At 42.2% G+C, this 25531-nt stretch overlaps 1 protein-coding gene across 4 annotated transcripts in view; it reads left to right on the top strand.

Moving 5' to 3' along the window:
* Positions 1-2956: 2956 nt before the first annotated feature.
* TAFA2 (TAFA chemokine like family member 2) overlaps positions 2957-25531 on the top strand; it is a 195499-nt gene continuing 172924 nt past the window's right edge. For 2 of the 4 annotated variants that reach the window (XR_012585023.1, XR_012585012.1), the window contains exon 1: positions 2957-4057. The gene's annotated coding sequence lies outside the window, so the exon portion shown is untranslated. The remainder of the gene's footprint in view (positions 4058-25531) is intronic. The other 2 variants (XM_074571193.1, XR_012585037.1) reach the window with 2 other exon arrangements.

The following is a 25531-nucleotide window of genomic DNA, read 5'->3' as shown; positions in this document are numbered from 1 at the left end:
ACAGCAGCTGGCTTTTGGAATCTATGCTGCTTCTTCCCCAGCTTTAGGGGATGGCAATAGAGGAATGTTGTAAGATGCTGCTGCACATCAGGTTCTAAGCCACTATAGGTCTCCTTACATGGAGGTATTCCTGATGACAGCTGTGGTCTTTGTCCCTGCTTATTTTAGTACCTGAAGCTCAATATTAAGAGAGGTGGAAGACCCAAGTAAAAACCTGATCTTTATGTTCAAAATGAGAAATCAAGAACCTAACTGCTAATCTAACCATAACTGGCGCTTTCAGTTAGTTTAGGTTAGTAGCACGGTGGGTGATGGGAGGGGAAGGGTCTCTTGGGAAAGGCAAAGGAGCAAAATTGTTGATAGACATTACTGAACTCATCAGTTCTTAAAGACAAAATCTACATGTGGCTACCAAAATATAAATTTTCTTTTTCTCTATTTAGCAGCTCAGAACATGCATGCCTCTGAGTAAAATCAGTGTTTAAAAAAGATGCATACCAGATCCACATACAAGCAACTGTTCAGAAACAAGTTTTTATTTTCCTGATTTTTATGCTGTGCTGTTCACCTTGAAATGGAAATGCTGAAGCTGTTCCAAACAGCATACCTGTTGTGAGTGCCAATGCCCATTTTCATGTTTTATGTTTTTCTTTTAGCGTGTGGAAGAGCCCTACAAATTGATGAAAAGTAAGAAATAGTGACACTAACTCAAAACTGAAACAAGCTAAAGAAAGAAAGAGAGAACATTCATACAATAATTTTGTTTCATAACTGTATTGTGTTCTAAGGCCATGGTATTCAGCTGGGGATTTTCCAGTCAGGAAGATATAAACACAGGCTGTGTAGGACAAAGACTGCCAATCTGGTATTTCCAGAAAATGGTAAATTTATCATATCGTGCATGTGCAGCATGTACAAATGCACCTTTGGAGATGAGTCAGGCTTACTAAGTAAGCATCTGTAAAACCAGCTGCACTGTCTAGGTGCAACGGATCAGTGCAGTTCTTCCCAGGAGTGTTGGCCATACTGTGAAAGCACGTAGAGAAGCTTCCTGAAAGCATGTCTTTCTGCATGGTGTCACGCAACCTGGGGATTTTTTCACATTGTCAGATGTCGGGCAAAGTGATTTAGAACAACTGCTCATGTGCAGCAGCATCACACCGTAAATAATGATCACATTTTCCAAGATTTGCACAGACAAAATTCTTGCGTTCGAAAACGGGTCAGCTTATCTATTGCTTTGGCTGCTGCTTTTTCTTCTGTTGTTTGCATGTGACTTGTTTGTGTTGTTTTAACTGGGTGATAATGGTTCTGTGTCTTCAGGTGTGTTTGCCTGATTTCTGTAACAGCAGGACACCAATATAAAACTACTTAGTATCCTCTGGTCTCACAATACACAGTCAACTTGCGTGTAATGATACATGCAGCTAATACAGGTATATGTGCTCCTATAATTACAAAGTGTTTGCTACATCTGAAGTGTAACAGCTGCTGTAGCTGCATTTTAGCTGCTGCAGTTGCATTTTTGGCGTGCTTTGACTGCTTTTAATCCAGTAATGATACTTGTGAACACTGAACCACACAACAGTAAAGGTTACCCGTTCCAGTATGTATTCAGGATCCCTGGTCATTTTGCATTGGTGGGGCAGGAGCATCCAACCCCTGTGGATCCACATTAGTTTGAGTCTACGTCAACGTGCTGAAATCACACTGCTGATAGCAGCACGGTCTTGGTTGTTTCAGTTCCCTCTGCATTATTTTTAGCCGTCTGCAAACGTAAAAACTGACTAGGGAAATTGTGATGTTATTCTACCGGCTTCCAATGAATGAGATAAGACGACGTCTGTATTTACCACCAGCAGCCTTTAATTTGGCTGCAGTCCGCACCCAGGCATGTATGTGTACTGCAGAGCTTGCTGCAACAGTGACTGTGACAACCACGTACCAGGCTACTTTTAACTTGCCCTTTCCATACCAGGCTCTTTGTATTTCATCCTACAGCTGCATCACTGTGTGTAGGGCAGTCAACATTAAGCCTTCATTTTGTCTTTTCTCTTTTGACTGCATGGACCTTTAGGTCTGTATTTGCTTTGAAAAAAAATATTTCAAACATTCCACACATCCTTACTTACATGGAAAAACTCTGGCATGAACAATAACAACTGGGGAAGTGTTTCACTTCCCTTTTCTGTTTCTCACAGAGTTGACTATCAACATCATATAAGATGTAATGACAGTTAAGGACTCAACAGAAGCTTTTTTTCAGAAAACTTGCTATTATACGAGCTGGTACAAATTAAAAATAGGCAACAGATGATTAAGTATATCAGTACTTCTTAATGCTGCATCCCCTTTTAACCTAGGAGCGGACAAGAATTCTAGGAGAAAATTTGACTCTGTTTGCTATCGCTGTAATGAATAAGGGCCTTTTGTCTCCTTCTTTGGCTCCCTCCCCTCCACGTCTCTGCACCCCCTTTCAAACAGCACAAAACACGCTGAAATAAACAAGCAAGCTACGCTTTCAGTTATCCTCACGCACCAACATTTCCCTCTATTAATCAATAGTCGTGGCAGACGACTGCGACCCACCACCCGCCTTTAAGCAGAGGGAGAAGAGACCTTCAGGATCTGACCCGAAACACCTTCCCCCACCACCTCCCAAGCGCAGGTGCTCGGCGACCCCACCACTCGGGGACCACCCGGGCATGAGGGGCGCAGCCGAGGCCGCGGCTTTCCCGCCGCCGGAGCTGCCGTGCGTGACTCCCTTCTCCCTCTGGAGGGAGACACAGTCCAGCTTTTGGCTGCCGGCGCCGCCGCGTCCCTCCTGCCCCTGTCCCCGCTCCAGCCGCCGCGGCCCCGGGGGGAGCTGCCCGGCCCTGCCCGGCCTGGCGGCTCCCTCCCCGCTCGCCGCCCAGCCTCCCGCCGGAGGGGACGGGGAAGGGGGTGGGGGGGGGTGTCCCGGCGGGAGAGCCGGCGGTGCCACCCGCCCCAGCAGCGGGGCCGCCGGGGATCCGCGGGGCTCTCCACCTCTCCCCGGCCACGTGTGCCTGCGCGGAAACTTCGCACCCCCCCGCCCAGAGGAGGGGAGGGGAGGGGGGAGCAGCGCCGTGCCGTGCAGTGACGCGGGGGCGGGAGGCGGCCCAGCCCCGGTGTACGCGGGCCGCGGAGGGAGGCGGCTGGCGCTGCCGGCGGAGCCCCCCCGCCCCCTCCTCGGTCAGACAGAGCGGCGGCCGCGGGGACCCGCTGCCTCGTCAAGGGGCTGGGGAGGAGAGCAGCGAGGAGCCGGATAAACACCGGGGAGGAGAAGAGCGTCCCTCCCATCCCGTTTCCCCTCCCGGCAGGGCGCGCTTGGAGCTGCCTCCGCTTGTCCGGCCGCCCGGGGCGGCTCCGCGCCCCTCTGCGGTGCGGTGCGCTCAGGTTGGGCGCGGGGCGGCTGCTGCTGAAGGTGAAGCTCTCGCTCTCCAATTACTTTTCCCAAGAGGGAGAAGGAGGCAGCAGGAGGGGGAAGTCGTGCTGTGTGCGAGCGGCAAACCAATCAGAGATGCTCTAACGGAGGGATTGCTGCAGGACGCGCCGGCTTTTCCTCCCTTCCTCTGCCGGCGGCGCTGAATCGGGACCGCACGCAGCTGGCGGAGGGGCCGGAGCCGCACCGGGCTGCAGGACTTCCTCACCCTCCGCTTTTCCGATACCTAATCCATACTTCGTCCTCTTTTCATTTTTTTTTTTTTTTTTAATACTCTGAAATCGTGCTCGAGAAACACTTCAAGTCTTCCTTCCCTTTCCACTTACTTCGCCCTTCCTCCAGCATCTCTTAACCGGATTCCTGGTGTATTCCAAGAGAGAGGCGGGGGGGAGACCCGGGCGCCGGCGGAGGGCTGCCTGCCCCAGCCCGGCCGAGCGGAGCCGAGCGGAGCGCGGTGCCGCTCCATGCCCCCGGGCGCTGGCGGGGCGCGGGGCGTCTGCCGGCGATGCCCGGGCGGTAAGGCTGGAGCCGGAGCTCCCCCCCGACGGGAGGCGGCCGATCCCTAGGTGTTTCCAGCAGGAAGCGGGGCTGCAGGTAGGTGAGCGGAGCGCTCCAGGGGCGTGTGTCTGTGTGTCTGTCCAGGCGCTGCTGGGGGGATGGGGAGGGAGATGCGGGGCCAGGCGCAGGGTGTGCGGGGCTGCCGCTCTCCCGCCGCCCAAAAGTTGCAGAAAGCCGGGTGTGTGTGTGTGGGGGGGCTGCCTTCGCCGCCCTTCCGCGGCTCCTGCCGGCTGCATAGGGCAGCCCCCTCCCTCCCTGCGCCGGGGCATCCGCAAGGCTTTTTTATTTTTATTTTTTAATTTTTCCTTTTAATTTTATTTGATTTTATTCAAAAGAAAATTTCATCCTTTCAGCAGAACCGGGGGGGGGGCGGGGCGGGGGGAGGGCAGGGGAACCTACCCGTTTTTCAGCCCAACTCCTTGTGTAGGAAGGGTGGCCGCTAACTCGCAACACCCCCGGGCACTTGGGGGTTTCCTCTGCTTTGGAACCCGGACGCTTCCTCGGCCGCCTTCAGAGAGCGGCTGGAAGAGCAAGGAGCCGCTTTGTGAATCCTTTGGGGGCAAAAAAAAAAAAAAAAAAAAAAAAAGAGCTATAAAGAGACGGTTCGTGGCGTCATTTCTTTCTGTAACGCTCCCCAAGTTGTGGTGTATATAGCATGAAACATACCTTGTCCATCCACGTTTCTTGCTTTGCATTTCAGTGAACTCATTTACCTACTAAATACGTTTCAGGTCCTGTATACAGGGAGAGGGCTTTTCCCTTATTGCACCCCATTTATAGCTTTGCAAGAGAAAGTTGTAAAATAACCTGCTTTGTTCCTGTGGAGCTGTGGGATCGGACAGCAGGTTATCTATGCAAAGAATAAAGAGCGATAGCTCTCACTGCCCTCTTTGGAGTTGCCATGCCTGGCTCTTGTGTGTGTTTCATTCTTACCGAGGGTTAAAATCATTGCTTAAAGCAGTTTAAATTATATGTGTAGTTACAATTGTGTCTTTCCATCTTTTGCTTGGAGATTATCAGTATTTTTTTTAGAGCACTAAGTACCTCACTTCTACCACGCAGCCCCCCAGCAGACACCGGCTCAGTATTTAAAGAATCGTGCTTTGACTCCTGCAGAACTGTCAATTTAAATAATAAACATACTCAACCCCTATCCCTGAAAGCCCCGTAAAGCATTCAGGGTCTTAGGGTCTTCGCACGGCAGTGGATACATTTAAATTACTATTGACTAAATGATAATTGTTATCTGGTTTCTCTATCTTACCAACTAGTTTCAGACATTAGTATTCAGCCTGCTATATGTTTAACACTTCAAAGCTGCTTTATGGGCTGATCTAAGTGAAGCCAAATTGATAAATTAAGATTCTTTTCTGTAGCGTAAGGTAAACACTAGAAAAATAGTAGTTCAATGGTAGTAGGAACACAGCTTAGCTGAAGTTGGGAAAGAGCAAACTAAGGCATTTTTATCAGGGCTGGCAAAGGTTATATCTTTCATTGTACTTTTTCATAGTAATTGTACAGTCATTTCAAGCTGATGCCTAAATTGTTTTGTGACTGTATAATTAACAGTAGTAAAGTAATTCACATAAATTCCATTATTAACATTTTATTTCAGAGAGCTGATACCGCTGAGGCAATATTGAAAGCTATGTGTTTTTTGGTTTCATAAAGTCACAATTTCCAAATCTACAGTACTGTTATTCTTATAAATATAAACTAAGTGCCATAATTTCAGTGGAAAGCTTTGCACAGTTAATTAATAGCAAATCAGGGTTACTATTCACTGGTTCCACATGTTGGTTGAACATAGGGGACTTTCAAAAATGTGGTATTAATTTTAGATATGCTGCTGATGTGGGTGACAGATAAAATCTTGATTCCTGTCATGCTGTTTTAATCAGAGAATGACGACTAATCTGGCAGTGTCTGTTATCATACTGGACATATGAGGTAACCTTTTTTACCTGTCTCTTCCTTTGATCTGAGGGATCCCAGCTTTACATGCAGGTGCTGGTAATGCACTTCATAATTCTAGTGGGGAATACATGAAAAACTTGTTCTGAATGGAAGTAAATAGATGTGTGTACAGACGGATATTGGAAATTGCTTTACTGGCAGGTTGCAAAGTGATGATTCATTGAACCCTATCTAGATTTACATAAAGCAAATACACTGTATTGTGGTGGCAGAGAAACATGTAGCAGCCAAGAAGTTCCATAATTTCATCACAGGTGATGACAGACTTGATAAAGGACGTCTTTACAAATGCAGGTTATATGGTTTTGGTGAGCAAAACATACCATGGAATTTTTCAGATCTGAGCGTCTTCACTCTTAAATTGATTGCTGGCTGTATTGCTACTTACCGACATGCGTAAAGCCTAAATAGTGTATTAGAAATATGTTGCGTAAATTATGTTGTATGTAAAAGAACAATGCTAACTAGTTATCACACTAAAGGAAATCACTGACTTTGGAAGACAGAAAATCACATTACCTGATACTCATCTACACAAAGATGTGATCACCATCTTGAAAAATTATTCTGAATGATACAACTCTGAGTGAGCAAGCAGTTCTAAGCCCCTGTTTTAACTTCTGCAGGATTTTATTAGAAATGCTTCATTAAATCACATTATTCTGCAGCTGTTTGTTCACTGAAAATTAAAATAAAAATCAGGAAGTTTATCCAGCAAAGCAGCATTATTTCCTTTGTTAAGTACTGAAAGTTCAAACAAAAAAACCCTTTAGCATCAGCGTGCCAGAAACACTGAGTATATCCTATTTTTGTGATATATGGATGGCATTTACTGATGCAATTCATCAATGTATTTATTAGTCAAACGTCATCAAACAAAGAAAATAAATGAAAGTAAACAAAGACTGCGTGATGATGCGGAGCCTAAAGGAAGGGAAGACCCTGCAAATCTAATTAATTGATGTTCAGCCTCATATTTACAGTCTATATTTAAACATCTCATTTAAATATCTTTCTCTCATCGATTTTCTACTACAGCTCCAGATAATTCAGGTAGCAATAGCTTTTCATTTCAAAATGCATTTTCCATTTACCTTTTGAAATGCTGTGTTTTAAAGGCATTGAGGCTAAAGTTGCGTTTGGATGAATAGAACAGAAGGGTCCCATGTCAGCAGAACTGAATAGTGACCTGTCCGCGTTCATGACCGTTTTTATGTGTTAAGAGGGACATCCCCAACTGATGCAGACTTTCACTGCTCCATTGGAGTAGTTGAAGCTCTGACATTTTAAACCATCTGGAGATTTGCTCCATTATCCTTAGATCATTGAATTTAAGTGTATATTTTAAAAGGATTTTGCTTGCCTTTTTTTTTTTTTTTTTTTTTTAGGATGAGAAAACATTTACATAGCATACTGAGCTTCACAGAATCCATTGTAAGTGTACACCTTCACATTTGAAATACTTTTTAGAGACAGAGGCCCACTCTTGGAGCTATTTCAACAGGAAATTTGGCCCAGGGATTTGGTTTTGTAAGCTGTTAATACATGCTTCAAAACACTCCTCCTCATAACTCAGTGCAGATTTATAAAACTCATCAGACATAGGAATGAATGTGGAAACATCAGGGGTAATGTTGTTCTTTTTTTCTGGTGACGGCTTCAGAGCTATCTTTTGTTCTTGGTAGAACTTGGAAAGATAGTGATTTTTGTGCTTTGATTCCTTATACACCCTTGCCAGCCACTCTTGCTTACCATATGTAGTCAGTTATTTATCAAAAGAGAAGACAAAATAATAAAGGCCACCTAATGTACTTTTTCATACTGCTAGTGCAAACCAGTCACATTTTTAAAATAAACAATTCGAGGCATTTTTATAGAGCTTCTTTGCTGCAGCGTGTTTTGAAAAATGCTTTGGAGATAGAGAAAATAAAGACATTGTGCTTTACAGTACTAGTTATGGCAGGACACTACATACTTACATAAAATGGGACAAAGTCACTAAAAAAAGCTTTCTTAGCTTTTTCTTCTGTTCGGATACATCAGGACACTGATTTGTAGAATGCATTGTAGCTGTAGCTATTGCTTGAAGGAGCACTGGAAAATGCTTTGTATGGATTTGATCCTTAGTCCTTGCGTGAGTAAGCACTTATAGGAGTAGCTCCTGTATCTTTTGCGGTATGGAAGAATCACTTATATAATTGCATGTGTAAAAAGCGAGAAATTGTCGTGTCGTCCCCCCCCACCCCCCACCTGCCTTGTTTAAAGCTTATCAAACCTTGTAATCCATACTACATTAATAGCTTACATTTTCCAGTAGCCTCACTTCACATCTTGCTGATCTTGTAATATGAAACTTGAACACAGGTCTGTCGGTACCCGGACAGCATTGTATACAGCCACCTCTACCGTGAGCATCCCTCTAACCACACCAAGGGGAGAGCCGCAGTACAGGGCAGCACACAGATGAAAGCACACAGAGCTTTTTTTGGACTTGTGGGTGTTTGGTAATCTTCTATGCTTAAGTCACGAATTGGAGCTAAGGTCTCTTAAGGTGCTTTAGGTTGACAAACTTCACAAGTAAACATGCACAAGCACAGTTCAAGAAACCTATTCGGTTGTATAAATAGAAAAATATTAAGAAATAGATTCGTAAGTATGAAACATTTTTGAGATGGATAATGAAGTTTTTAGCCTTGGTTGTATGCTGGCCTCTTGTTGGGTGGAAGATTTCTTGCCTCTGTTGCAATATTAAGATCCAGTATTTGAAGATGAGGTACAGGACTAGGCGGACCACTGGCATGATCCAATAAAGAAATTTCCTTCTTGAAATGCAAGGAGGCGGTATTGCAGTACTGTATATTTTAACTGACTTAGTAGAACCAAACTGCAACTGCTTTGTGTACTGTTTTTGCTTTATTTTTCCCTTTTAAAGCAGGATATAATACATTTCTAAAATAATCTCTCAGTAACATGCAGTCTCACACCAGCTCTTTTAGAGACAGGAGCACAGACCTGAGAAGTCTCTCACATTTGCAGTGATACTCTCGTATTGGATTTCTTCCACTCCCCCACTGCAGTTTCTGCATCACATATTGATAAGGCAGAGCTGTGGCTTCCAGTCCGTCTCACCACGAACCAGTTAGCTATGCGATATGTGGCCCTCCGCTCATCTCCATCTGACATGTGGTGTCATGGAATGGAGGAGACGGTATGGTTGCAGCCCTTGGGTCACCAAATGGCTTTTCATGCTCATCCGAGCATCCTTATCCAGGACACTCTTCTTGGTTACAGGCTCTCCCTGTGGCTTCTCCCTCACCATGTGAACCTACATGTATGAGAGGACCTCTCCCAAAGCCTTTGATGTGCAGTCTCAGGCTGGGTGCTGCCTTCTGCCTCGTGGCTGTGCAAATGGGAGCTCTGAGAACACTGCATTAAAACTATGTGCTCTAGATCCCCTTTCAGTTGAGACTTTTTTGGCGATCGTTCCTGTTTAAGATCCCTGTTTGGCCTTTCGAGTTCTAGGCTCAACCATAAATCGTCGTTGGCTTTTGTGTCATTGTACTTAATGGCTCTGCAAAGTAACACAGAGTGTCTCGATGGCTCTGGGGAAAGGTAATGGCTTTCTGTGCCGTTTGTATGTAGGAAACTCTTTGAAATTTGGATCCTTTCCAGCAAGGGATGAGAGTCAGTACCATCTAAAGCTTGTCTCATGGTTTATCTAAAATGAGTTAGTAGTCTTACTTTGCTTCTTACTGTAGAAGTGCTCAAGTCGCAAAAGTCACCACTAGCAAACTGTAGGACATGGGCCTGCTGTGTGCACAGAAAGGCAAAACCTGAGGTCTGATCACGCAAGGCATTTCAGCTGTAAGTGCGTGGCTTCAATGGGACTAGGCAAATTAATGATGTGCTTGAAGACTTTTCTGAAGCGAGCTTGAATAAACATTGCTAACTGCTTCGAGTGATCCATGTGGAAGGCCTGTAGGTGGGGTGGTGTTGAACCGACTATGTTTGTGTCTGTATTCTGGGTATATATTCAAGACTTGAGCTTTGTTTCAACGGCTTGTCAGTCCTACACCTTTTATAAACATTCAATCCCCTTAAATTCAGAACAGAGACTATAAAACAGCAGGTAATTTTCAGAAAGATGCTACAAGTAGCTACCCTATATTACAGTATTAGAAACTACAATTAAAATCATGTAGATTTTCAAATGTGATGTTACTGGTGTGGCACTGAAGTAAAAATATTACTTTCTGACAAAGCATATCAGGCTATGGTATTCTTGCTAGAAATGAGGTCATGTTTAAAGCTTAATTGCAGAAAAAGATCTGTTTCAGCACCATGACAGAAGAAGAATACCCTCTCTGGATTGTGTTACCTGTTTTTATTTAGCTTAGAAATTTTTTTATCTATGTATTGTAACAAATAAGCTATACTTCAATAAGATGGGAAATTTTATCTTGAGGTCTGGTAACAGCAGCAAATGAAGTGAGATAAGTTCTGGTTTATAAGCTTTCTGGAATCAAGACAGAAGAAATATTGTATTTGTATGCTGACACAACATGCTATAGATTCAGATATATTATCAGCCAATATGCTTAAAGTTGCCTGACACTTCTCATTATATGATCCTACTTTTTTCTGTTCAATCTAGAATCATGAGGGATATCCCTTGCATTGGAATTAAGGTAATACTTAAAACACATTACTCCCAAAGTGTCCAAACCTTCATAATCAAAGAATTATATTGGTATTTGTGCAGTGGATTTTCAAAGAAAGAAGGCCATGAATCCAGGTGCTGGTTGAGCTTCTGACTTAGGAAATGCTTTTTTTTACCCCCATGCAGATTAGTTTTCCTTTATGGCAATGAGATTTTATTATTTTCTGTTTATAAACATCATAATTTGATTGTTCTGGTTTAACCCTGGTAGGTGGCTCAGCCCCTCCTAGCCACTTGATCACTGTGCTGTAGTGGGGTGGGAAGAGAATCAGGAGGGCAAAAGTGAGAAAACTCGTGCGTTTAGGTAAACACAGTTTAATAGGCAAAGCAAAAGCTGCATGTGCAAGCAAAGCAAAAGAAGGAATATATTTACTACTTCCCATTGGCAGGCAGGTGTTCAGCCATCTTCAGGAAACCAGGGCTCCATCACGCATAACAGCTACTTGGGAAGACAAATGCCATCACTCCGATCTTCCCTGCTTCCTCCTTCTTCCCTGCAGCTTTTACTGCTGCGCATGGTATCGTATGGTATGGAATATCCCTTTGGTCAGCTGGGGTCAGCTGTCCTGCACCTCCGATCTTCTCCCTGGTGGGACAATGTGAGAAACAGAAAATAAGGCCTTGATGCTGTGTAAGCACTGTTCAGCAATAACTAAAACATCCCTGTGTTATCAACACTGTTTTCATCACAAATCCAAAACACAGGAACTTACAAGTTACTATGAAGAAAATTATCCCAGCCAAACCCAGTGCAATCTCCACCCCTTATTCTTTACCATTTATGTCATGCTCAGGTCCCACACTATCCAGTACATCGTCATTAAGCACCCCCCTCCCCTTCCTGCCCTTTGATAGGCACACAGATGTCATCCCTTAGTCTGTGGACCACCCCTGTATAATCTCCATAAAATGTCCATTGCATTCATTTAGTCCATGACTTGGGTTCAACTTGTTGTGGTGGTCACTGTGGACAGGAGAAGTGATGTGTTGTGTGGAGTTATCGGGCACCAAAGCCAGCTCAGTTTGGGTCACTGCTGCGCTTGTGCTGCTGCTTGCGAGGCTTGTCCTCTGTTGGTTTGGGTGGTTTCTGCTATACTACTTCCTATAACGTGACCTTTGGACCAGGTCATAGGGTTTAACATTGTAATGAACTCCTTCGCTTGTCCTTGCTCCAGCATGGACTTATCCACAGATGCATGGACTTATCCACAGATGACAGTCCCTTCAGGGGTATACCTGCTGTGGTGTGGACTTATCCACAGCCACAATCACTTTGAGGTGTACCTGCTCCAGCGTGGCCTTATCCACGGGCCACAACCCCTTTAGGGATGTGCCTGCTCCAGCGTGGCCTTATCCATGGGCCACAACCCCTTTAGGGAGGTGCCTGCTCTGGCATGGCCTTATCCATGGGCCACAACCCCTTTAGGGAGGTGCCTGCTCTGGCATGGCTTTATCCATGGGCCACAACCCCTTTAGGGATGTGCCTGCTCCGGCGTGGCCTTGTCCATAGGCCGCAGTCTCTTTGGGGTGTATCTGCTCCAGCGTGGCCTTATCCAGGGGTGTCCTGATTTGAGGTAAAACAATCAATTTTCTGTTTTTTAATTTTACTTTTTAGCTGGGCCTCTTCTAACTGATTAAACTCTGAAATTAACAGCATATTGTTCAGAAACTGTTCGCTCTCAGAGTGATAAGACCCTTCAGGGGTGTACCTGCCATGTTGTAGACTTATCCACGGCCACTGATGCTTCAGGGTCACAAAATCCAAAACACAAGACCTTATGAGTCACTATTAAATAAAATTAACTCTATCTCAGCCAAAACTACTACATTGACAGAAGAATTTTTGGTGATTCTATCGCAGATTTTGTGTTACCACATAGATCAGCTTGTGGTGAAAACCTGACAAAATAAAAGAATGTAACTCCGGGTAACTTTCATCCCCTTTTGAGCTGCTTCTCCTTCATCTGGGAATCTGAACCCACCTGCCAAAGTACTTCATACATCACTTTGTGCTTTTAGTTGACTGTACAAGGTTTTAAGGGGCTTTAGCCCCTCCTGTTTGTGCAGGCTGGCGTGGAGTGCATTTAGTTGTGACCATGCAAATGCACAGCTGCCTTCTCCCATTCTGATCATGTTTGTGTTCCCTCATGTAATTGTTGGGGTCACTGCTTATGTGAAAATGTACTAGGAGAAAGTTTAAGCTTAGCTCAGCTGTTTGGAGCTTCTTTCGCTTTGAGGCTGTGGTGTAATGTTTTAGTTTTGGGGTTTTGTTTTGTTTTTTTTTTAACAGTATAATTATTCTTAAAAGCTTCAGAATTTCTTTGGAGTTGCTTTGATTTGTTACATTATTATAAATGCGTACTTGACATCTGGTAAATACACACTTCATGCTTTTAAAAAATGAAGTACGCTTTTATCAGAGCTATGGGTATGTAACTGTTACTATGTTTTCTTATCAGAAAAGAAATTACAAAATTGCTAATTATTCACCTACACAAATTCTATATAAACACCCTTTGTGAGAAAAGTGCTAACACAGCTATTACTATAGCGGCATGAATACACCGAGTCTCTATAATGTAACACCTTGTTCCCATTCCCACTTTAAAAATTGAACTCCCAGACATGACACCCATATTCTCCTCTTCCTCATCATCCTCCCAGCTGCCCATAATCTAACTTTTTCTCCTCTAGCTCTCCTTGCCCTTCCTTTTCTCTTCACTGTTCACCTCATCTGCATTGGTGTCATATGATCTTTCCGAATGTCAAGTAAATGCAGACTGCAGTCAGCATTACCAAATTGCTTTCCTGCCAAAAAAGTCTCTTTTCATATGCCATGACCCGTCATCTCACAGTTAGCTGCAAGTCATTCTGATTCCCAAATTTACAATATATTTTCTATTTAATGAGCTATTAAACATTATGCACTTTTTAACTTCATCTTTTCTGACTAACTGCATTCCTCCTGATAATTATAGCTTCAGAAAGAAACAATTAATTTGAAACCAATTCTGCAACAGCAGTGACATTATTTAGATAGCATTCCTCCATATCCATGCTCTAGGGATTATCTCATTAGAATATATTTATATTTGGAAACTCCTTGAGACCATTATATCAGTCCAATAGCCACCATGTTGTCATCAATAATATAGACAAGACTACTGCATAAGCTGTTTTAATAAAACACAAAATGAAAATAGATACATGGATGGATGAATAGTTAATTTCTGCTTTGACTAAATAAAAAAAAATCCACCCCAGGAGAATGTTTTGTCTAAATTTAAGTTAAACACAAACACAAATAATATTCTGTATATATTGCATAGATGTGGACATTTTGGAATTGGAATGTTATGCTCATATATTCTTTTGGTCATGGTAATATTAAATTGTTAGACTAATTCTTCAAATTAAGTGGTTGTCTTATAAAAAGTTTGCAAAAATTGCAGATGGCTCAGTAGCGATGAGTGAGTTCAGTCTTTGTGCTCACAGGCTCTATTACATCTGTGTTTTTATTGAATCCAATAATATCTACTAGTTCAGGCCCTATAATCCTGCTTCTGCCGTTGTGGTTAATGATATCCGGTTAATGCATACAAAATAAATGTCATAAATGCACATGTGTTCAGCCAATAGTTTAGCTTGTGGTAAATCCCAATAACTTTTCCATGAATTCTAATTTGAGCAACCTTGTCTAGCGGGAGGTGTCCCTGCCCATGGCAGGGGGGCTGGAACTAGATGATCTTTAAGGTCCCTTCCAACTCTAACCATTCTATCATTCTATGATTTTTTTTTTCTCTGCTACTCAGAGTTCTGCTTTAGCAAAATATGGAAATGAATGACAGAAGAAAACTTTTTTCAATGACCCTGCCATGGCAGAAGGTAGAAGTGTACATTTTAAAAAGTCTTAATCTTCAGGTTTGAACCTTATGCTCAAGATGTAGTAAAAGTAAGTCTCTAATAGACTTCCTTCATTTGTCGTGTATCGGAGCTTGTGCCTAATTCTCACAGTTACTTTGTGGGAACAATATTGAAAAAGTTCCTGGGGGAAAATTTCCTTTCTCTGAATCAGTAGATGTTAAACGCTGATTTAAAATGAGTGCAATATACATATGGTTGAAAAATGTGCTGTGAGGTTTTCAAGCTACCTAAAATTCTCGTCACCTTCATAGCTGAGGGGTGTGATGTGTATCCTCTGCCCCGTTGGATACTGTAAGTTCACAACTTACTTGTGCCTTATGCATCTTTGCCCCCCCTTTTGAGTATATATCTAAATATGTGGATGAGTAAGCAGTTAAACAGGTACCTTCACTTCTTCCCTCATTTCTCTTGAAGCTGGAAGTTTTTGGTTCAGCACTGCTTCAGTTCAGTTGCGATCTTTTCTGGTTTCTTGACATAGTAACATGACAGCCCTAATTCTGTCAGCTGAAATAAAATATTTCTTTCTAGTGAATGATTAAGGTGATACAAAACCAGATTTTTATAGCAAAATATTTTTTATTCTCCCAAACTTCCTACCCGTTAAACAAAGATAAAAGAAAAGTCTGTGTATGCCCAATCCTACCTAAACTTTATTATTTTATTGGAAAAAGAAGTTATGATTTAATGCTTATGTCCACAGCTGTTCTGAGTTGCATATTTCAGTCGGTGTCTTTCTTTCAGCATCTTAAATTAAGCAGTTGTTGGTAATTCATGGCTTCCTTCCTGGAGAGGCAATTTGTAGCTGTATTGTTCTTTTAATTTCTGTATGTGTTCTGGTCTTGACCAGAAGATCTGTATTACTTTTATCTAGCACCCGGAAAGAACATCTTTCCAATTACTGGCCAAGCTATTGCAACTTTAAAGTTATTATCTCTCCACAAGTATATTTATTTTTCTTTTTATTTACAGCTGGTACTTCCACTTGCATATAAAATACATTTATGTCCAAATAAATATAACAATCCAAAAACAGTTATGAACTGATTGTATGTGAATTAGCTATGTGACAGTCAGAAAATTAGTGTATATCAGTCTACATTATCAACAGAAACCATTTGATAAACACACATAATTTTGCTGTATATACAATACATTCCTGGTTCAGCAGTGGGCTGTGGAGTTCAGACCATAGCAATGACAGATTGTGGAGATTTAAAGATACATCTTCTCTGTTTTACTGCTTTTGGGGTTGTTTGTTAGCTAATTATAATTTCTCAGTTGGTCTTTGACAACGGATGAGTCAGGCCTATCATAATGGTTTCAGCTATTAGATGACGGGTAGTTTTGGAGGTAGAGGGGATGTTGGAGCTCTGTACATAATGATATGTTGGCTCCCACAATGTGGTTGTTTCTAGTAGAAATTATTATTTGAAAATATTTGTTCTCTTTACTTTTGCCTTTCCCCTCACATCAGGAGAATTTTTGAAGTTAGGTCATTGCCCATGAAATACAAGATCTGTGATTGGAGCCCACTGGAAAAGGAAGTAGCATAACGGACAAACAATTTCTCTGTTTTGTTTTTATCAGCTGTTGCTGAGGTTCTCCAGTGACTATGACCTTGATAAAGACATTTAGTTTTTTATTCAGTAGTTCTCTTCTGTGAAGGAGAACTGAACTTGGTCTGTTGAGGAACTTCAGTAATGGCTGGAGCCAAACAACAAGTGGGACTAGACTATCAAAAGAAGGAAATGAGAATATGAGAAAAATACTGCTTCGTACTTTGATGAACGCTTTGCCATATTCTTTCTGTTGTTTCATAATAGCCAATGTTTCATATAACACTGTTATGTGAGGACTTATATAACACTAATTTGTGCAGGGATTGAACAGTCATTCCGGTTTTGGTGGAAAGAAGCTGTACCTGGCCTCTACTTTTTGTTCTATTTTTATTTTGTGCTCTTTTCACATGTGTGGAAGACATTCATTAGTGTTTCCCAGAAATGTCTAACCATACATTGGTGAAAGGCATGCCTGTCTATGACTTTCTATGGAACCCTGCTTTGTAAGGCCTTTTCATTCTTAACTGTTTTAAATACTTTCTAGCACTGAAGAAGACAAGACCATTATTGGTGAAGAGGAGGCTGATGAAGAGATTGTGCATGTCCTTCCTTTTTAATTTAAACAATCTTTAACTTGGGCTTCTGTCCAAGAAACACTTTCTTTGAAAAATGAAACCAAATGTATTGTTCCATTAGATTTTTTTTTTCAGTTTTTTCTTTTTTTAATTGTGATTGAATGACATAATGTCTTTGATTAGTAATTACATACTAACAGTTAAGAACTTTTGTATACTTATAAGTACATTCTTCTACAAACATTGGATTTCTAATTGAAATGTCCCTTACCCCAGTGCATAGTAATGCCAATTACTTTAGTACTCGAGTAGTAAGAGAGCACAACTCCTTGCTTTTCTTTTTACCAGCATAATAATTTATAGTAGCAATTTTATATGAGAGTTTTAATTTTCTAGTTAAATTTCCAATGAGCTTGTCATAATTGCAGAACTAGGTCAACTTTTTTCCCTTTCTTTGCTGTTTGAGGGCACTTCTTCCTACCTCTGAATGCTTTTAAGCCCCTACCGCTTTATCTCTTTTTGAGCATAGCCATCATTTTGCCATCCCATAGGACACATTGACCTTCAACACCAGGCTTCCTCAGCAGGTCTAACTGATTCGTGACCAGGATTGAAGAAAACAGTCAGAAAAATTTTAAATGCAAAGTTATTTTTAATACTAAGAATCAAATATAGCAAAATATCACAGAATCATAAAATAGTTAGGTTGTAAAGGATCTTTAAAAATCATCTAGTCCAACCTCCCCTGCAATGTGCAGAGACATCTTCAACTAGATCGGGTTGCTCAGATCCCCATTCCAGGGGTGGCGATACCACCTCTCTAGGCAACCTGTTCCAGTGTTTTACCACCTCATTGTAAAAAATTTCTTCCTATATCTAGTCTAAATCTCCTCTCTTTTAGTTTAAACCCATTACTCCTTGCCCTGTGTGAACAGGCCCTGCTAAAAAGTTTGTCCTTGTCTTTCCTGTAGGCCCCCCTTTAAATACTGAAAGGCTGCAGTAAGGTCTCCCTGCAGCCATCTCTTCTCCAGGCTGAACAACGCTGACTCTCTGAGCCTGTCTTTATAGGAGAGGTGCTCCAGCCCTCTGATCGTTTTTGTGGCCCTCCTCCGGACCTGTTCCAACAGGTCCATGTCTTTCCTACCCCAAGAGCTGGATGCAGTACTCCAGGTGGGGTCTCACCAGACTGGAGTAGAGGGGGAGAACTACTTCCCTCAGCCTTCTGGCCATGCTTCTTTTGATGCAGCCCAGGATGTGGTTGGCTTTCTGGGCTGCAAGTGTGCGTTGCCGGCTCATATTGAGCTTCTCATCAACCAACACCACCAAGTCCTCCTCAGGGCAGTTCTCAATCCCTTCATCCCCCAGCCTGTATTGATACCGGCTGTTGCTCTGATCCAGGTGCAGGATCCTGCACTTGGTGCCTTGTTAAACCTCATGAGGTTCACACGGGTCCCCTTCTTGAGCCTGTCCACGTCCCTCTGGATGGCATCCTGTCCCTCAGGCATGTCAACCGCATCACCCAGTTTGGTGTGATCCACAAGTTTGCTGAAGGTGCACTCGATTCTGCTGTCTATGTCGTTGATGAAGATATTGAAGATACGTATAAAATGGACTGTCTTTTCTATCTTACTCTTCAGTTTATCTCTTCCAGTTCATAGCCCAGGTTGATTTGCCTTCTGCAGTTGCTCAAATATCTGCGTAACACAGTAACTATTTTGAGAAAAAGTTAAAGGTCTTGAGCAGCAGACACCACAAACAGAACAGAGATGCAGCTAATTTTGCAACTGCTAGCAGTCCTGTCATTAATGTTGGTTATTAAAATAGCATCATATCCCTTCATGGTTAACTCCATGTGTTCAGTTTCTCTGCTAGCCTTCAATACTATAGAGATTTCAGACTGAGTACCACATACCTCCTCTTTAATTTCAATCTCAAAGGTGATGCAGGAAGTTTAAAACCTGCTCAGATGGCCTAGATCTGTCAGAGAAAAGAGAGTCGAGCCCTTCACATAACCATTGCAGTTATTCTGAAATTCACTCTATGAATCTCATATAATAAAAGCTCTTTGGGTGGCTGATTTTGATTGAAAAGGTGAGGGTGGAACCACCTTTCAGCATTTTCAACACTAATAAAACTTGTAGTTGGAATTTACCTTTTTACTGACATTAGCAAATCCGGAAGCTGGAGAACAGCTACAATTGTGTTTTATGACCACCTTGTGTTACTTGATTGGCCTGAAGATCTTTTTCCCAGTGATTAAAATTTATGATTTGGAATGATACAGCTAGGTGTAGCAGTAGTCTGATAGGTCTCATAGTAATATGTTTCTTTGCCTGTTCAAAAGTATGGTAGTAATTTTATTTTTTGAAGTTATTCTTTTTAATCTTGAAGCCTCTGCTCAAAAATCTATTAACTCTCCTGGTATTTGGAGAAGAGTAATAATGGTGTATCATCAAATAAAATTCCTGAGCTAGCTTAAAGAATCTGAAGAGAACACCTTTTCAGACATCTCCTTCTCTTTCTTAAAAAAAGAAACCAAAACAAAAGGGCAAAGGGGTCCAGGAAGGCTGGACGCTCTTCAAGAAGGAAATTTTAAAGGCCCGGGAGCAGGCTCTCCCCAAGTGTCGCAAGTCTAAAGGGTGGGGAAAATGGCCAGTCTGGATGAATAAGGAACTTCTGATGGGATTTAGGAATAAAAGGAGGGTTTACCACCTTTGGAAGAAGGGACAGGCAACTCAGGAGGAGTACAGAGATCTCGTTAGGTTATACAGAGAGAAAATTAGGAAGGCAAAAGCCCAGCTGGAGCTCAATTTGGCCACTAACATTAAGGACAACAAAAAAAGTTTTTATAAATACATCAACAAAAAGAGAGCCAGGGAGAATCTCCAATCCTTACTGGCTGCGGGGGGGAAAGTTGCAACCAAGGACGAGGAGAAGGCTGAGATACTTAATGCCTTCTTTGCCTCCGTCTTCAATGGTCACACCAGCTATCCCCAGGGTGTTCAGTCTCTTGAGCTGGCAGATAAGGATGGAGAGCAGAACAACCCACCCATAATCCAGGAGGAAGTAGTCAATGATCTGCTTCTGCACCTAGACGCACATAAGTCTATGGGACCGGATGGGATTCACCCAAGAGTACTCAGGGAGCTGGCAGGAGAGCTACCAAGCCTCTCTGCATCATTTATCAACAATCCTGGTCAACAGGGGAGGTACCAGATGACTGGAGGGTGGCTAATGCGACGCCCATATACAACAAGGGTCGGAAGGAGGATCTGGGGAACTACAGGCCTGTCAGCCTGACCTCGGTACCAGGAAAGATCATGGAGAGGATCATCTTGAGTGAGCTCTCATGGCAAGTGCAGGGCGGCCAAGGGATCAGGGCCAGCCAGCATGGGTTTAGGAAAGGGAGGTCCTGCTTAACCAACCTGATCTTTTTCTATGACCATGTGACCCGCCTTCTGGATGCGGGGAAGGCTGTGGACGTTGTCTGTCTGGACTTTGGTAAGGCCTTTGACACTGTCCCCCACAGCATTCTCTTGGAGAAGCTGGCGAATCATGGCATAGACAAGTGTACTCTTCGCTGGGTTAAAAACTGGCTGGATGGACGTGCCCAGAGAGTTGTCATTAATGGGGTGAAATCCTCTTGGCGGCTGGTCACCAGTGGTGTCCCTCAGGGCTCAGTTTTGGGGCCAGTTTTGTTTAATATCTTTATCAATGATCTGGATGAGGGGATTGAGTGCACCCTCAGTAAGTTTGCAGATGACACCAAGCTAGGTGGGAGAGTTGATCTGCTTGAGGGTAGGAAGGATTTACAGAGGGACCTGGACAGGCCGGATCGATGGGCCAAGGCCAACTGTATGAGGTTTAATAAGACCAAGTGCTGGGTCCTGCATTTCGGTCACAACAGCCCCAAGCAACGCTACAGGCTTGGGGAAGAGTGGCTCGAAAGCTGCCCAGCAGAGAAGGACCTGGGGGTGCTGGTGGACGGCCAGCTTAACATGGGCCAGCAGTGTGCCCAGGTGGCCAAGAAGGCCAACAGCATTCTGGCTTGTATCAGGAACAGCATGGCCAGCAGGAGCAGGGAAGTGATCATGCCTCTGTGCTCGGCACTGGTGAGGCCTCACCTCGAGTCCTGTGTTCAGTTCTGGGCCCCTCTGTACAAGAGGGACATGGAAGTCCTGGAGTGTGTCCAGAGGAGAGCTACCAGGCTGGTGAGGGGTCTGGAGACCAAGTCCTATGAGGAGAGGCTGAGGGAGCTGGGCATGTTTAGCTTGGAGAAGAGGAGGCTGAGGGGAGACCTTATTGCCCTCTACAACTACCTGAAAGGAGGTTGGAGAGAGGTGGGTGTTGGCCTCTTCTCCCAGGTGAATAATGACAGGACCAGAGGAAATGGTCTGAAGTTGGGGCAGGGGAGGTTTAGATTAGATATTAGGAAGAATTACTTTACTGAAAGAGTGGTCAGGCACTGGAACAGCCTGCCCAGGGAGGTGGTTGAGTCACCATCCCTGGAGGTGTTTAAGAAACGTGTAGATGTGGCACTTCAGGGCATGCTCTAGTGGCAGAGATTGTAGGTTGTGTTGTGGTTTTTTTTTTTTTGTGTGTGTGTGTGTATGGTTGGACTCGATGATCTCAAAGGTCCTTTCCAACCATGAAGATTCTGTGATTCTATGAAAAAAACAAAAAACCCACCACAAAACAGAAGCTATACAAGATTAGAAGTAAATGCACCTTTAGTTGTGATTTTTTTTGTTGTTGGATAATGAACCTTTGCAAAGCTAGATTCAAAGTTACAATCTATTTTAATGATAATAGAAACTACTTCTTCAGAGACTTAAGTGTGTGCAAAGGGTAAAAAACTTTGTGTGTCACCCTGTTGCTGCTTTGTGCGTTTTAAGAGTCCAGTGCTGCTTGGTTTTTGGTGTTGGAAATTCAGTCATAGCCTACCAAAAAGGACCGTAGAGGCAGGATTCAGCTTGAGCTTGACACCTAAAATAGCTGTCCAGTTGTAACTATCTACGTGTGAGATAGTTGCTTTAGCTTCATAGTCAAGGGAGACCCACGGTAGGGTTCAGGTGCATAACATAATTGAGAACACTCTAGAGTATCTTGTCTGCCCTCAAAGTGCTACTTCAGATGCATGCAGAATCCAGTCTGAATCAGATGCAAGATGCCTTGCATCGTATCTGCCAATCCCCTTGGACATCTCAGATGGTTCTAGGTGGTTATATTCAGGCACCTGACTCCTGTTTCTTATCAACAGACCTGTAGAGTGATGCTGCGTGCCCTAAAACAGATACCTACTTTGGTTCAGCTGAATAGTACTTCAAGTCGTGGCAAGTTGGTCAAGTTGAATACCTTGCCCTCAATGTATATTTTAACTTTCTGTAGTGAGCATTTTAAATGCGTCAAAGTGTCTAAGATACTTGGATGGGATTTGTAGCACTGCGTCAGATCTATGACATGTGACTCTTGGGCATGTCAAATACCATGTTTAGTCAGCTGAACTGAGTACTTATATTTAATGCCTATATTTAAGTGTCTTAACCTCGAACATATCAGTACCTGTGTTACTGATAGATAACAGGAAGAATTAATAGCATCATATGCAACAGTTCTGAAATGAATTAATCTTGGAGGCAATTTCTGCTAAAACTTTATTTTCGCCTGTTTCTTTGTCTATCATTTAGTGATGTAGTCTAATGCTAAATTCTAGATTGTGAAAAAATACCTCTGCTCCCAATTCAAAGGCTGGATTGTCAGCTGAGGAATCCAGATCCAGATCACTGAGAATTTTCTCACACTAAAAAATCTCACAAGTTATGAGCCTGCTAACCAAACTGGGTAAGCTAGATTTGCTGTTTCTGACAATTTAAGAGAAATAAATAATCAGAGAATAGCTTTTTAAAAGTAGGTCTGGAAAGGGTGATTTCAGCTTTTCTTCTAAATCATAAAGAGCATGACATTAATTAAATTTTATTTCTCAGGTCAACTTTTGTTGCTGAGAGCATCATCTAGAAGGACAGTTAACTTCAGAAGAAGCATTTATTGCATTATCGTGTAATAGGGGGAAAAAAGAGGAAGAGTTTCCACATGAATGAATAAGCATATACTGAATGCATGTAAAAATCTATTTACAGAGTTTCAGAGCAATAAACAAAATGTGCAGTCCTGAAAGAGGCATATTTTGTATTAATTATTTCTGTGACAGTGGCACTTAGCATAACCAGTCGGGAGTGAGGTGCTGAACAAACATAAAGCAAAAGATTTTTTTGTCCTTTACTTTGGTTCACTTGCAAGACTGAACTCTGCAAGAGAATCTTTTAGTCCTTAGTCCTTACTGCAGCTGCCTGTGCTTAGGTCTACAACTGCAAGTCAGAACGTTGTCCTAGCTGTGGCAGTGGTTCATGTGCCTCAACCTATGAGGAGTGGGAAGTATGTAATTTCTAATGTCTACTAGTCTGTTATCAAAACAAACAATGAGAATGTTATAAAGATTTCCTTTGTGGCTTTCATTTTCTGATGAGTAACTTAACTGTGATTCATTAAGTTTCCTTAGTTTTGGCTTTTTGTAGAATACAGGTCTACTGGCATCAGACCCCAAACTCCCATTGTTCTCATTGGGACTGGATAGACTTAATCTACACAAAAAAAAAAAACACCACCAGAAAACAAAGCAGAACAACTCTCCTTTTTCTAATGGGAGTAAGTAATATAAGAAGAACATCTTCTTTACTACTTCTTGGAATATGAAACTCTTTACCCCAGAATTACAGCGAATCTTAAAAATGAGAAGTAGTTTTGCTTGTCCTTTGTGTTGTGAAGTGATTCTTAGTGTAGGCAGCAATGGTTTAAGTCACTGGGTAGATAAAATGCTTGGGCCCCAACCCTGACATGATTAGGCAATGTGCCTTCTCTCCTCATCCCATATCCCCCTCTTTTATCTCTTCCCCAGAATTCTTCTCTTCACTCCTCACTATCAGCAAAATGATTTTTGACCGTATTTTAATTTGCTGGGGGTCTTCAAGGCTCCTTACTATTTCTAGACTATGAAGAATCTGTCTGGATTCCCCCAATACCTGTGTTTGAGAACCTCTTGTAGCAGGACACTTGTATTAGCAAAATATCAATATCTGACTAATTAGAGATGAAATGCCAAATGAGTATTGAGTAATGCAGTTTTCTAACTTTGTAATTAATCGCAAAACACATGAAAATGTTAATTATGGTTGGAAAGATCCTAAGTACCATTTTGTGAAGAGTTCTTACAATTTTAATTGCAAGAAATGATGCAAATTGCCAAAGATATAATATTTGGAAAAAAGGTTTCTCATGCCGCTTAAAATACAGACATAAAATATTTTCTGGTAGGTAAAATTGTAAACTTCTACAGAAAAATGAGGATTATACTTCTTTCAGTGAATAAATATTATCCTTCCTATGTACTTAGCTGCCTCCTTTTATAACCAAAAGAAAAAAAAACGAAAAAAACCCCTTTGCTTTTAAAATACTTAGACAATGAAAAAAATGTTGAAAATTCCTAGTACATTATTTATGATAACTTTTGATAACTGTTAGCACAGGTTTCATAACTGATGACCAAATCTGTCTTTAAATGTTAGAGTGGATATACATACTGAGATTGATGGGTACAGTTTAAAACCCTAGGGCCTATCTATAATAGAAAGAATTAGCATCAGCGATTTGTACAGCTGAACTGATGGTGAATGCTGTTTAGATAAAAATGAATGAAGGATGAACTTTGTCCAGCCCCAGTTCAAAGAAACCATTATATATTGGACCAGGTTTTGACCAAGCCATGTGCTTGCATATGGCTAGAATGCCCACATGCAGTGCGATAACATCTTTAAAGCAAGACACCTCATGGTTAGCAACAAGGCAATACTACATCTGCTTTAGGCCCTTTTTTTTTTTTTGCTGAATTCATACAAATGCATTTCCACAAAAAGTACAAACAGCTGCCCAGCAGTACTTGTGCAAAGTGGAACATTTCTGCTGAACCCATTTCATTCCACTCTCTCTGTCCCTTAGATGGGATAGAAGTACTTGAAGGTTGTAACACAGCATGGTCTCTAGGAAGCAGCTCACATGCTGTACACGTGCATATGTACCTGCTCTAAACAAATACAGACTTTGAAAAAGACCAGAAAATACAACTGATTTATCTGCTTTTTGACTATTTGCATGGTGACTTTTGTAGGAGCTATGATAACCAGGATACATATAGACTGTGCATATAATGAGTATCTGTCAGGAGTCATTAAGTTCTTTCTCCATATTAAGCAGATTGCATTATTAACTTGGGTTCACTGTTTGCATTAAATTTGAAGCATTACCTTTAGCTTTTGGCAGGTTTTGTTTTGATTGCTGTATAGATGTATTTATAATCAGCCCTCATTTTTGTAACAAAAAAGGAGGGAGATAACAGAACTTTGTAACCCTTCTGAATTGTTTCACCTTTCATTTCCTCACAAACCTTCCCAAATGAGTATATTAGCATCATTTCCTAGAAGAAATTTTGCTACTTTTACTTAGTTTTTCATACACTTTAATTTCTTCGCCATAGCAGCATAGAAGAGAGCATCAGCAAAACTTCCACTAGAATCTTGACTTTCATCCTACTTCCACTCCAAATGTAGACCAGAAAGTCTGCTTTCTGGGGAGCTCACTTGATTTTTTGTAGCATCCAGCTGACCTGCTGGGCTACATCAGCAGTACTGCTTAGTGCTAATGGGAA

This window comes from Larus michahellis, chromosome 1, assembly GCF_964199755.1.
Source record: "Larus michahellis chromosome 1, bLarMic1.1, whole genome shotgun sequence".
Taxonomy (NCBI): Eukaryota; Metazoa; Chordata; class Aves; order Charadriiformes; family Laridae; genus Larus; species Larus michahellis.
Note: the sequence above shows the minus strand (reverse complement) of the source record. Positions and strands in the feature narration are given on the sequence as shown.